Source organism: Equus asinus, chromosome 22 (genome assembly GCF_041296235.1).
Source record: "Equus asinus isolate D_3611 breed Donkey chromosome 22, EquAss-T2T_v2, whole genome shotgun sequence".
Classification (NCBI taxonomy): Eukaryota; Metazoa; Chordata; class Mammalia; order Perissodactyla; family Equidae; genus Equus; species Equus asinus.
In genome coordinates, this window is record NC_091811.1 from 58,605,197 (window position 1) to 58,617,565 (window position 12,369).

Below are 12,369 nucleotides of genomic sequence, written 5' to 3' on the forward strand. Positions count from 1 at the left end.
GACTGGCTGCTTCTGCCTGTCCGAGCCTTTCCTCCGCTACCACGTGGCACCAACTACGGTCGGGAGAGGTGAGGGTTAAGAGGGCCGAAGCCAAGCTACAGAGCACGGGACAGGATCCAGGGTGCGGTGCAGAGAGTCAAGCTGCCAAGCCAAGGTTGGGAACAGGGCCTGAGAGCCTTAAGGAAATCTCAGGGGTTCTGGAACCTTTGGGAACCGAGGAGCTGAGTCCTGGCCATGAAGGGAGGCACTGCAGCTTTTTGGGGACAGGCTGTAGCAGGTGTTTTTCCCTTCTCTAAGCCTGCTCACTGGAGATCCTGACACCTTTACCCAGCAGCTTCCCTCACATGGCTCCCACTCCTCAGTACTACCCTCTTTCCACAGAGATTTGTCTCCTCGCTTCCCCTGTAAATTCCAGCTCCACCTTAAGCCCGACCTTTGCACGTGCTATTCTGTCTGGAACATCTTTCCTTCCCTTTTCTCTCATGGGTCCCTCTGACTCTTCTGACCTAGACTCCTTCCTTCTTACTTTGCTCCCTGTGGTACTCGGAGTCTACGCCACACACTATGGCATTGTTCAAGGCTTGAAGCTCCCTTAAAGATGAATGAAAATGCAAGCACCTAGTGTTTAACATCTAGAACATACTCAAAAAGAGCTACTTTTATTAATTAACCCAGATATAGATCGTCTCCTCTGCTCTAGCTCTGGTAGCCATGTCACTTTGGGCCCACATAAACCAAAAACTAGAACTCAGAATCTCTCCAGTTTTCCCCCAAAGAATTCACTTACAAAAGAGTAATGGTGGGCAGCATAGCTTTTACTGAGGATTTTGTGGGGGAGAAGCCAGAAGGTGTTTACATGCCTCAAAGCAAGCAATTTAAAATCCATAGTTGACTGGTTTGAGCCCCCAAACCTCCTCTCTGCTACCTTTATCACAGGACCTTCTCTCCTGATGCCCTTCCACCTGCACCCAGCCTCTTGACTTCTTCCTGTTGCTCTGGGATTTTCCCTGGGAACATCACTCAGGTTGATTTAGCTCAGTCCCACTTCCTGTCCTAGGTTTGCAAAGCCATGTCCTTCCTGGTGCTCAGCAAACAAAGGATCCTTCACTTGTCCAGATATGGTCTCCTCATGGGGTCCATATGTCCTGTTTGTCCAGTTTACTCCTATTGCTTTAGGCTAATTATTCATAACCCCCTTCACACTCTCAAAAATGACTTCATTTGGAGGATAAATTATATATTTCCAGCTGTGGATAACTTTTCTCCCTTAAGTAACTAGTTGTTTAGGGTCCACTTGGTTTCTCGAATGAGACTGACAGCTGTGTCAGGTAAGGGACCCAATCTGCTATATGTTCGTATCATTTGTCTTGGTAGCTGCTCAGTAGGTACCTCTAAAATCGGAACATGAATCTAAGTGTCTGAGCAGGCCTGTGCCGGCGTGAGTGTGGGCAGGAAGGGACCTTCCCTAAAGAGATGTTCATGCTGGAGAACGCTGGTGGGAGATGAGGTTGAATGGAAAAGGTGGAGCCTATAAAGGGCAGGAACTGCATGAAGATCACATGAGGTTTTGTGTGTGTGTGGGTGTGTTTGTGCACGCATGTGCACGTATGTAGAGAAATCCTAGTACAGTGTCATACAGGAAGTAGTCAATGAATGTTAGTTTCATCCTCTGATATTTCTTTCTCACTAGACTGTTTTTTTCACCTTTATGAAGGTATGATTGACATATGAAGGTATAAGATATTTAAAGTGTACACTTGTGGTGACTTGATATATCTCACTCACTAGCTTTTTAAGGTGACCTTACATTTGCCTAATCTTGGGAAATTTCCAAATGCTCATAGAAACATTGTCTAATTTTAAGTCTCAACATCCCTGTGAGATGTGTATCATTATTATCCATATTCTACAAAGGCGACAGTAGAGACTAAGGTAAAATAACTTTGTTTCCAAATCATCAATAGCTAGATTCCTCAAAAAAGAACTAAAAATTTTGTGAACAGCATTCATGGAAATGGAAATAAAAGAAAGAGAAGAAGCCAACTTACAAGAAATCGGTCACCCTACAGATCCAACTGATTGGTTTTTCCATATTTTCTTCTAGTTCTTTTCACTATGCAGACATAATTTTAACATTTTCATTATAGTGTCAAAACAATGCTCTTTTTTCCCTTAATATTATGTCACTGTACATAATCTCTATGCATTTTAGTGATTAGTATTATAATTCATAACTCATGCAACTTCTAGAAATTGGACATTTAGGTGGTTTAAAAAAATATGTGTGGTTGTAAAGAATGCTGCAGTGAGCATCGCTGGGACTCTAGGTCTGCCGTCTTTTGTATTATTTTTTGGGGAGGAGATCAGGGAGCATATGCATTTTCATGCCTCCACAACAGGCACTTTGAAGACAGAAAAATTCCTTTAAATTATAGCAAAGATGCCTAAGCTTTCTGTAGATCCATTTCTTCTCTGTCCCACAGTACATAATTCTGTGCTCTCTTATCTAATGGCGTCTTGATGTTTTGTCTACCAACAGGTGTGGACATTCATATGACATAACTATTAAGTATTTGCTTGTCTTATTTGCTGCAGCTTCTATGTCCCAGAAAGGAGATACAATTGTGAGCAAGATAGTTATGGTCTTTAATGTGAAATTAGTGGGGCTAAGAAAGGGTAAGACTGGAGAAAGGAGACTCAGAGGGTTCCGGGACCTAAAGAGGAGGTGATGACATTGATGGCCTGGGGTAGGAAGACTACAGTAGGAAAAATAATAATATCTTGCAATTGTATAGTGTTTTTGAGTTTATAGAAAACATTAAGAAAACCCATTACCTCATTTTGAAATGGAGAGAAAGGATGGATCCTAGAGGCTCCGCAAAGAAAGAGTGAGTGGGACTTGGTAATTGATTACACAAAGTGGTGAGGAAGGATTCCAGTGATCTAAGGTAGATCAAGTGCAATTATCTTGAGCAATCAGATGTTCACTATAAACTTTTATTTCTTCTCCCCAAAGCCCCCCCACCCCCAGTACATAGTTGTATATTCTAGCTGTAGGTCCTTCAGTTCTGCTGTGTGGGACACCGCCTCAGATGGCTTGATGAGCGGTGCTAGGTCTGCGCCCTGGATCTGAACTGGTGAAACCCTGGGCTGCCGAAGTGGAGGGTGGGAACTTAACCACTTGGCCATGGCAATGGCCCTTACTGTATACCTTGTTGATGGAAAGTTGTTTCTTTTTACCAATGTCATGATCTTCACCCTAGATATAAATTCTGCACTTTTGTAAATTGATTAGTGTATATACATGACAACCAGTTTCTTTGCTTCTCTATCTTAAGAGATAAAATAGTTTGGGGCTAGGCTGGAATGTCAACTATCTGACAAAATTCAATAAATCCAGCCAGGAAAACATCTAGCACAATTTATATAACACTCACATAACATTGAAGCCTTTTCACAAACATGATGTATTGACAAATGTATTGAAATAAGTGGTCTTGTCACCGTTAGTCATGAGTCACATTGCTCTGAGCAGAGATGCCACAAGCCATCATTTGAATTAGAGACTTATTTAACATCAAGATATTTATCTTGAGTGGGCTGGTTAATTTTTAGAATTAATGTTTTCACAAAATGTCAGATTAATGTATTTAAGGAACAAAAAAGGGATGTATTTGAGGAAGACATATTCCAAAGCACCAATATGATTAAGAATAACATAACCACAGGCCGTAAACTAAATCCATCCACTAATTTTTCTGACCTCGTCCTGGCCGAGGCCGAGTTCCCTTTAGGGAGACTCTCATGCTTGGGCTCTTTCTCCCTCTCCCCTCTTGGTGAGGCCAAACTCCCATCTTGGATGTTCAGGCGTTTCTGCCTAGGGCTTCTCAAGAGCAAGTCCATTCTGTCTTTAATCCACGTGGTTTTGGATCCATGTGGTAGATGATCTATTTTGTCTGTTAAATCTCACATTCTATTTGAGGCTTTGGGACCTAAACTGAAAGGGTCTGAGAAAGAAAATGTCCCCTGGGGAGGTGACTGTCCTGTAGGATAGAACTATTTGCAAACACTCTACCGACTTGCCTGCTCCAAAGTGCAGGCTGCTCTTCCAGGTTAGCCTTGGGTGTGCTTCCATCTGTCTTCCTTTTGGAGCTCAGAGGTCTTGCAGGGCCAACCAGTTCTGCCACCCCTGACCTTCAGTGGAGCCTTGTCTCAGCTCACACCAATTTCCAGAAACTGAACGGCATAACTTTTCGTTAAATACAAAAAAAGATGAGTCAAAGAAGCTTGGGCTGGTTAAACGTCAGGATGACTGGGTAGTCGATAAATTCAAGATAGAAGGATGACTACTTGGGGTGCACTTTTAAGAGAATTGTGATGATGTTTGTTTGACAAAATCAAAACTTGATGGAAACTCAGGGAACATTCTAATGTAGATAATAAAAGCAAAGCCATAATCTTTTTCTTGTTTAAATGAGATGGAAGAGGCTAAGGTGGATGAAAGTGAACCGGGGGAACATGGAGATCTCTATTTGGAACATGGGAAAATGTTCTTGGCAATTAGAAACAACAATATTGATCATCACTATTTTAACTACATCTTGTAAGTTGACTACTTTTTAGGAAAATAGAATTTTGCCTAGACTATTGGATAATGCTTGGAAAAATAAATGTCCCCACATAAAGGCTTTGGATGATCAACTTATATTCATGCTTTTCATCAAATGCTATTTGGCTAATATACTGCAGGCGTGCTTATTGGTATTTGCCTTTTGCTATAGTGTCAGTTACAAGGTTGGTTTATAATTAAGCAAATGAGTCAAAACCTTCCCGGAAAATCTGAGGGAGAAATATTGAAGAAGTTCACGCCATCTCGGGATAATCGGCTGCACAATTAACTCTTCTTTTGCAGACGAAGGCATGTGTTTCTGATGATCATAGCAGCTGCCAACATGACCCCACCATCAGAGGATACATTAAACCCTCGAACCCCATTGTTTTGGCAGCAAAATATATAATCACAAAGTTGGGAGGGCACAAAAGATTTTAATTTTTATGTAGTTAGAAGTGTCTATTTTTTTCGTTGCCCATGCTTTTCATGTTGTATCTAAGAAATCATTGCCAAATCTAATGTCATGAAACTTTTCTCTTGTATTTTCTTCTAAGAGTTTTATGGTTTTATGTTTTTAGGTCTTTGATTCATCTTGAGTTAATTTTTGTATATGGTATAAGGTAAAGGTTTAACTTTATTCTTTCACACATGGATATTCAATTTTCCAAAGACCATTTGTTGAAAAGACTATCCTTTCTCCATTGGCCTTGGAGAATGGTCTCGGCACCTTCACCAAAAATCGTTTGGCCATACATGTGAGGGTTTGTTTCTGGGCTCTCTATTCTATTCCATTCATCTATATGCCTGTCTTTCTGCCAGTACCACATTATTTTGATTACCATAGTTTTGTAGTGTAGGGGGGGAAGAAATTTCCTCTCCTTTCTAGGTTCTTCTGCCTAGTCTAGAAATTACATTGACATGAGACAGAATAACTGGACAAATTCCAATAAAGTTTAATAACATGTATACATGGGAGATACCCAGGAAAACTGAGTAACTCACCAAAATGGCTGAAGTCACCAACTTAAATGGGATCTTCAGCTAAAGACAAAAAAGGATGTTGGGGATTGCGGTTTGGGACTTCAAAGGGGAGGAAGGCAATTCACACTGAGATAGGGAAGCAAATGTTTGGTAAACACATGTTTCCCATGCCTTGCAGAGACAAAAAGACATGGGGAGGACTTTGATCAAAAGGGCCTTGCTAGGTTCCTCCCAGTGTATCACACCTAGTTCATATTACACTATAGTTATCTGTGGTGATAGCTACTTCATGGAATAGGCCTTCTGTCTTAAATTCTTTCAGGCAGTTAGGGGAAGGTCAAAGTTTCTTCCTGAGACTTTTGTTCTTAAAAATAATCAAGCCAGGGGGCTGGCCCCGTGGCCGAGTGGTTAAGTCCTCGCGCTCTGCTGCGGCGGCCCAGGGTTTCGCCAGTTCGAGTCCTGGATGTGGACATGGCACCACTCATCGGGGCATGCTGAGGAGGCATCCCACATGCCACAACTAGAAGGATCCACAACTAAAGATACACAACTATGTACCGGGGGGCTTTTGGAGAAAAAAGAATAAAATCTTAAAAAAAAAAAAACCAAGGCAGAGAGACACATTTTGGGGTAGCAAATTCTGCTTCCCTACAGTAGTAAGTTTTGAAATCAGGAAATGTGAGATCTCTAACTTTGTTCTTCTTTGTTAAGATTGTTTTGGCTATTCAGGGTTCCTTGAAATTGAATTTTAGGATGGATTTTTTATTTCTTTAATAAGCATCATTGGGATTTTAACAGGGATTGCATTGCCTCTGTAGATTGTTTTTGGGTACCAATAACATCTTGCAATAATAAGTCTTTGAACCCATGAAGCCAGGATGTCTTTCCATTTATTTGTATCTTCTTTAATTTCTTTCAGTAAAGTTTTGTAGCTTTTAGTGTACAAGTGTTTTGCTTCTTTGGTTAAGTTTGAATAAATTTATTCAATTCAAAATCAAAATTCCTAAGTATTTTATTCTTTTTGATGCTATTGTAAGTAGAATTCTTTTCTTAATTTCCTGTTGGGATTATTTATTGTTAGTGTCTAGAAATGCAACTGATATTTCTGTGTTGATTTTGTATCCTACAACTTTGATGAATTTGTTTATTAGTTTTAACACTTTTTTTACGTGGACTCTTCAGGGTTTTCTATGTATAAAATCATGTCCTCTGTGAACAGGGATAATCTTACATTCTTCCTTTCCAATTTGGATGCCTTTAATTTTTTCTTTTTGATTAATTGCTCTGGCTAGAATTTCAAAGACAATGTTTATTTTTTATTTAATTTAATTTTTTTGAGCAAGATTAGTCCTAAGCTAACATATGCTGCCACTCCTCCTCTTTTTGCTGAGGAAGACTGGCCCTGAGCTAACATCCATGCGCATCTTCCTCTATTTTATATGTGGGATGTGTACCACAGCATGGCTTGCCAAGCGATGCCATGTCCACACCCAGGATCCGAACTGGTGAACCCCAGGCTGCCAAAGTGGAACATGCCCACTTAACAACAGTGCTACTGGGCCGGCCCCTCGAATACAATGTTTAATAGAAACGGTGAAAGCGGGCATCCGTGTCATGTTCTTGATTTTAGAGAAAAATCTTTCAGTCTTTCACTATTGAGTATGATGTTCAGTGTGGGTTTTTCATATATGGCCCTTATTATGTTGAGGTCTTTTCCTTCTATTCCTACTTTGTTGAGTGGAGAATAATTTTTTTTTGTTTTTTTTTCGTGAGCAAGATTGGCCCTGAGCTAACATCTGTTGTCAATCTTACTCTTTTTCCTTGAGGAAGATTGTCTGTGAGCTAACATCTGTGCCAGTCTTCCTCTGTTTTGTATGTGGGAAGCTGCCACAGCACGGCTTAATGTTCTGTGTGTAGGTCCGTGCTCAGGAACCAAACCTGCAAACACCGGGCTACAAAGTGGAGCATGCAAACCCAAACACTATGCAACCAGGCTGGCCCTAAGAGAATAGTTTTGCTTTTAAGCTCACTTTTTCCCTGAGCATTTACTGTGCCAGGCACTATACTTTACATGGATCACTTAATTTGATGCTTCCAAGGGTCTTTGGGGTAGGAACTATTATTGTCCCTATTTTACTAATAAAGAAACTGAGGCTCAGGGAAGTGTTATAATTTGTCCGAAGTCACATAGCTACTAAGTGAAAAGGCTGATTAGAATTTGAATCTGGAGCCTGTGCTCCTGACTGTGCTCTGTTTATGATGGTACTTAAAGTTGCCCTCTCTGACATGCTTCCAACACAAGTCTGGGAGCTTGTGAATCCTAATGTGTGAGCTTGGAGGCTGGTAGCGCTTAGGGGAAGAAGACCACTACACTGCAGGAAGGCCTGGGTATCATAGGGAGAGTGGCACTTTACTTGGCTGGAACCCAGTCTTCCCACGACAGCTCAGAGCTCCCTACTTACCAGCACCTAATCCAAGAGTATAGAAAGAAGTTCACTTTAAAGCCAACAACACGGATGCATATGATTTAGCTTCCTCACTAGCTTCTTGGAAAGGATAAGTTTTTTGCGAGAGCCAAGAAGAAGACTCGTTTAAAACATAACTATTTGTGGAACATCTTTACTTTTTAACTCAAGAAAAGGAACAAATCAACAGCTCTTCCATAGGGATTAGATTTGAGAAATGAACTTGCTAAGACCTTGGTAAGCTGTTACGTAAAGAAAATGCTAGGAGAGATGTATTAGCCTGTGAATATGAAAACAAGTAAGAAAAAACCACAAATGAAACAATAAATGAATCCTGTGGAGCAACGGAGGAAAGGAGGTTCATCTGTGTTCCAGGTCTGATGGCCAGGTGGCGGCTGCTGGAGGAACGTGATGGGAGGGAGCAGCAGGAAGGGTTATGAGCACAGCCTCCACAGCTACTGCCTGGATTCCTTTCCTGCCTTTGCCACAGACTTACTGGGTGATCTGGTACAAGTAATCCAACATTTCTGACCTCAGTTTTCTCATCTACAAAAGGAATAATTGTAGCACCTACATCACTGGGTTGTCTTGAAATGTACTGAGTTATTCTTATAAAGTGGCGGGAACGATGCCTGACAGGTAGCTCAAGTGTACTGAGTGTTGAGACTCAGGAGAAAGAGGGCCTGTCAAAGCAAGAGGGAGGAGCAGCAAGTGAGCCCGGAAACTGTGCTGAACAAGGATTGTTTGAACAAATGTGCTTGCCATCCTGCTCTTGGGGAATTGAGGAGGGAACTTGCAGTCTTCAAAAAGGTTGTCTCCTAGCTCTCCTTCACCTTTGGGATGCTTGGGTCCAGCAGCCCAGGAGCATGTCCTGTATTGTCAGGGTTCAGGAGACCTGTTTTGGAGCTGCCTGGTCCTATGATAGCCACACAAACTTCAAAGGACAGAGCTCTCTTATGAAACACAAGCCAAGAGAGTAGGAACCCAGGGAAATCTAGGAATGCCTGTGAGCAATCCTGCCCTGCCCTCCCACAGATGCCCAAGGCAAAGTGCTTTGGTGAGAATATGAAAGAGTAAACCCCAGGCAGCTGGGGAAGAGGTCCAGGGTACAACTCAAAGGCACAAGATACAAATGAGTTTCCTTACCAGTTCTGAAGATGGTTAGTGCTGCCACTTTCCAGCTCCTTCTCACATTTCTCTCAGGGACCCACCCTCTGCGACAGCCATGCTGAGTGCCACTTGGATCCCTGGACTCACGAGCTCTTTTAAACCCTTTTTCCACGTCTTTGCACAGGGTGTTCCCTCTGTCCAGAACACCTTTCTCTCCTTACCTACTTCTTAGTTTACAGCTCTGCTTCTCTGTGAGTCTTTCCTTGACCTGTTGCCCCAAGGGAGATTAACAGTCTTCCTCAATGATTCTCTAAGGACCTGCTATATACACATATTGCTGAATTTCTTCAATAAGCATTTGTTGTACACCCCAATGACAAGCCTTGGGCCAGTTTGTAGGGAAAGTCATGGACCCACCCTGAGAGAGATGGTTTAGGTGACCATTAAGTTAGAGGTCACACGGTATGGTTACCTTCTGAGCCACAGCTTTTGTTTTCTGAGCTCAGGGCCCAGTTGTATTCAGATAGTGAGGGCTCGCTGCATTGTAATTAACGATTGACCTGCCTGCCTCCTCTGCAGGACATGAACTCCTCAAGCATGTAGATGTGATTCACTTTCCAAATATTCAGCTAAACACAGTATGCGCATGATGGAGCAGCATTGAGCCCTACTGAGAGATGGGGGAGAAGGCAAGAGCCCATCAGTCGAAACTAAGGAGAGAGCAGGGAGGAGGGAGGAAAACTGGGCAAAGTGTGGTGTCCTGGATCCAGGGAAACAAAGAATATTAAGGAGGGAGTGATCAGCTATGTCAAATCCTATGTCAAGTAAGGTGAGGACTGAGAATGAACTTACTCAATTTATGGATGTTTATTGGTGGCCTTGACAGGAGCACTTACAGGGGAGTGGTGGGGCAAAGCCTGACTGGAATGGGTTTGAAAAAGAATGGGAACAGAGTAACCAGAGACAGCAGGTATACACCACTTTTTGGAGGAGTGATCAATACAGAGGAGTAAAGAAATGGGGTGGTACCTGCAGGGGGAGTTAGAGTCAAGAGAAGTGTTCTTTTCTTTCTTGCTTGCTTTTTTTTTTTTTTTTTTGGTAGTTGGGAGAAACAACTGTTTGTGTGCTGGCTTGAGTCAGAGAGAAGGAACTGAGAGTGGTAGAGGGGGCACCTGCTACACAGATAGAAGGATTGGCTCTGGACACACAGAGAGTCCATCGTTGGGGACAGGTGAGAAGTCTGGATATGTGCTTGAAGACGCTGATGGGTAGGTAATGTGGTGCCAGGAGTGGTAGGAGTTCTTTTCAGAATGTTTCAATTTTCTTAAGTCAAGTAGGAAGCAAGATCATTAACTCAAAGTGGGGTGGGGGAGATATTAGTGGTTTGAGAAGAGAGGAGAAGGTGTGAAATAGCTGCCCAAGAGCGTGGGAGAGAATGGACTAGGGAAGTAGGACGGGATTGCTGGGCAGCAGTCAGGGCCGAGCAGAAGTTTGTCACTTTCAACACACATCAGCTTGGTTGTTCTTCAGCCACATTCTGCCATGTGGAGCAGACACAGAGCTGGACTCACCCAGAGCTGTGGTTTGGCTGAGTGAGGACACTTTTCCTGGACGGAGGCAAGTGTGTTGATTAAAAACAAGGAAGTGATGAAGATGACTGCCCATGGAATTTGAACTGGATAAAGATTAGAGTGAATACGTTAAGGTGAGGGACAGTGAAGAGGCAGTAGAACCAATTTTAGTGTAGATCCTGGTGGGATGTAAGGATGCTTACTGCAGGGAGTGAGCTGGCAAGACAGGAAGAGACGTCAAGGTCTAGGATTCACGGACTGGAGATCGCAGAGGCTTCTATGGCCGATGAGGAAATGGTTCCAGGGTGCCTGTGCTTTCTGCCAAGTGAGGCAGATCTTGTGGGACCTTGCTGAGGTCTGCAAACTGTGGGAATTGATTGCTAGCATGACCCTGTTCCTCATGCGTGCCCCCCCACCCCGCCAAAGCTTTATCAATTCAGAGTAAATTTGCTCTGGACCAAAAGAGAAAAACTGTTAGTTGAAATTTAAACAACTGTAATGCTGGTAGATTATTTTCTTTAAAAATAGACATCGGGGGCAATGCTCCTGTGGCTGTACGCGTCTTAGATCTTCACTCTTCCCTCTCTAAGACATGATGGTCATATGTGCTACCTACATACATGGATGTACAATTCTTAGCTGTGTAACCTTAACCCCTATCCTTTTTTTAAATTAAAAAAACTTAGATTATAAGCAAATGAGACTGATGCTGTTAGCAAGATAAGTCAGCTTCCTCCTGTGGCTTTGTCATTAAATCCTTTGTGAACTCTGATAGTCTCATTATTTATTAACCAACGTCTTGGCACTCCAACAACTGGATGCAGCACATCCTGTGCTTTCAGAGGCCCCTCTTTGAACATCACTGGTGTAGGCAGAGGGCATAGGTCACTTGTCCAGGGAACAGGGTCAGGGATATTATTAAGTGATAGCTGCGCAGTGACTCTGGGAACCCTTTTTGGGGTAAATGGGTTGTGATTTACAGAGATGTGGAAGGTAAAGAGAAGGAAGAAGAGGAAGAAGAAATAATCACTCAAACCTTTCCAGCCTTTCTAGATCCCCTTCCACATGAAGCAGACCTCCCCTTATTGCCTATAAATAAACTCTTTAATTTTCTTCATTTCATTTATCACAATTGAAGTTGTATACTTGTTTATGTGATTATTTCTTTTATAAAATAAAAAAATTTTGAAATAATTTCAAGCCCACAGAAAAAAATGCAAGGACAGTACAAAGAACTCTTGTATCCCCTTCATCTAGATTCACCATTCCTTAGTATTTTACCATATTTACTTTATCATTCTCTGTCTTCCTCTCTCTGCCCATTTGAAGGTAAGTTGAGGGTAATGATGCTCCATTACCCTTAAATTCTTTAGTCTACATTTCCTGAGACAAGAAATCCTCCTATGTACCTACAGTAAAAATATTTAAATCAGGAAATTAATATCAATACCATCATCTAGTTTCCCATTCAAATGTTGTCCATTGTTCTAACAAAGTCGTATTATACGTGTGTGTAAATATATAAATATAAACATATCCATATCTATCTCCAGGATCCAAACCAGGATCACATGTTGCATTTTGTTGTCATTTCTCTTTGGTGTCTTTCAATCTGTACTAGGTTCTCAGT